General features: G+C 31.8%; 1 non-coding gene across 1 annotated transcript; it reads right to left on the bottom strand.

Moving 5' to 3' along the window:
* Positions 1–431: 431 nt before the first annotated feature.
* On the bottom strand, positions 432–593 carry LOC116554608. The gene has a single exon (XR_004270253.1). It is a non-coding gene; the product is annotated as a U1 spliceosomal RNA (small nuclear RNA).
* Positions 594–2497: the final 1904 nt, after the last annotated feature.

Consider the following 2497-nt stretch of genomic DNA (forward strand, 5'->3'; position numbering starts at 1 on the left):
AATGTATTGTTATATATGATACTTTAAAATATAGATATTTCAATTAATTTTAATAGATCAGAATATATGAAAAAGGTAACATTCATAGATCTTACCATATCATTATGAAGTACATTGGTATCATGCCTGTCTTTTGGAAAATACAATGTATTTTTAGATATAGTTTATTAATCCCCATACAAACCATAATTCCATGATTTAAACATTAGTTCTCTAAGGAATTCAGATACCCTGCTGCAGAGAGACAGCATATGAAAGGGCCTGGGTTGGGGTGGGGAGGAGGAGAGTAAAGAGAAATAATGTGGAGGAGGGATAGAGTATACAGAGGTTCCGGATCTCTGTATACTCGACAGGGAATATAGAGTATACAGTTAAAATTGAGATTGACAACAGTGTCTTCTTTTTCTTTTTCTTTTTCTTTTTTTTTTAAATAGGGGAAAGGGCAAACGCAGTCCCCCACTACCACAAATTATGTAGTGAGTTTCCCACATTTGGGGAAATTGCAGGGGTCAGCATATCCAGAGTGCAATGGATAAGCCTCGCCCTGGGAAAACCACCTTCATGATCGTGGTATCTCCCCTCCAGGTAAGTACAATGTCTTCTTTTTCTTTCAAAGGATGGTAAAACACCATCATTTTATGTTAGTCATGGGTTACCTCAGTTCAGGTGCCATAATTTGGCTGGGGGAGAGAGAGAGAAAGTAAGTAAGTATGTGTAGGAAAACTGAGTTGACCTCAGATAATGGGCAATGACCTCAAAAAATCCACAGATTCATAAAAAATATAATATCATTGTTTTTACCTGTAAATGTTTGCTGTGATTTATTATATAGGAAACAGATTTTTGAAACTGATACATTTACTTCTTTATTCACCCAATAAATATCTGTTGAGTATCTACTCTATACAGTCTATATGTAGTTCTAATTCTCACCCCTTTGTACCAAGACTTCCTAGTTATTTCATACTTTTTTTCCTTACCCTTCTTCATAAATTTATGTCACCTGATCTTTGATTCAGAGTCCTTAGTTACAAACTCCTAAATTTTAAATTAAAATCCCTGATCTTTGGAGGTGCAGCTACTCTGAACTTTTAAGAGATAGGAAGTTGTAAATTTAGTTTCAAGCACATTTTTCTAGAAAAATGTCGAAAATAGTTTTCTTCTTTCCTCCTTCTTGGCCCTTCAACGAGATAAGACACAGAGTTTACAAATATATAAGTGTTCTGAAAAGAAATCATGGGAATACTGATCCATGTTAATGAACCTAATCACCTCAGTTTTCTGTTCAATGCTATATCTATTGTTATTTATTTATTTATTTTGATATACTCTGTTGTTTTTATTAGTGGAAGCATGGAGGAAGTTGATCACAGACCTAAAAAAACTGTTTAGGGTAAATGTGTATGCACATGTATGTGCACCCAAACACACCAAAGCAGACATTAAAAGATATTAGAGAAAAAACAATGTTAGTCTCATAGATACATTTTTGAATTATTAAGTTTGTAGTCAGTTTACTTTTATAGTTCTGTTGAGTGAAGTATGTTATGGTTTATAGTTCACTAGAGTCTTCCAACAACGATATATACTTAATTAAATTTCTTTTGAAAGTATGCCTTTTGGGGTACACACAAATTATTTATATGTATTTGTATACAATAAACAATTTTTGTAAGTAAATTTGTTGAAGTAAAGAATGTTCATAGTTAGAAAATATTTTTTTGTGGTACTACTAAAGCAGAGCCTTTTCCTGCTGATATTTATTAAATATTCAGTGTGAGATACATATTTTTTCAATATGTAATGATAATTATCATTCAGTGAATGCTGAGTTGGAGTTTCTTTTGAATTGTCTTAAAAATCTTTAACACTTTAGGTAATGTTGGAATCTTCCCACTGACCATAAATATTCTTTATGTGTCTGGAATCCAACAAGAAGTACTATTGCTTGTGTGAGACTGAAGAGAGTCAGCCTTAAAATCCAAAATCATCACAACCAATACTTCTTACTTCTAAAATGATTTCAAAAGTAAATGCTTACATAAGTTACAACCAGTTATAAACTTCCTAATTTGTTTGAAGTCTATATTCCTAAGCACATCATGAAAAAAATAAAGACAGTATTTTCTCAGAACTGTAACAGGGATAGGAAGAGGAAACTATACAGGTATGTTATACAACAGTTTATCAAAAACTTGTTCAAATCTAAGCACTATGGTTAGTATCAAAGGTACAAAAATAAAATGACATGTAAGAATAACCAATTAGGTATTAAAAATAACTTATAAGGGAGACAAAAAAGTTACATAGATTATTAGAATATGGGGATACTTGCTTGCTTTTTTCAAAGAGAAGTTGAGATTGAAGTTAATAATGCTGGATTCAGACATTTCTGTCAACTTTCTAGACTAATGTACTTGAAGCAATAATAATTTTATGTACATATCACAGATAGCTCAATTCAATGCATTTTTTCATATGTTATACTGGGTTATCT

Source organism: Sapajus apella, unplaced genomic scaffold (genome assembly GCF_009761245.1).
Source record: "Sapajus apella isolate SASKATOON/1434 unplaced genomic scaffold, GSC_monkey_1.0 scaffold1, whole genome shotgun sequence".
Taxonomy (NCBI): Eukaryota; Metazoa; Chordata; class Mammalia; order Primates; family Cebidae; genus Sapajus; species Sapajus apella.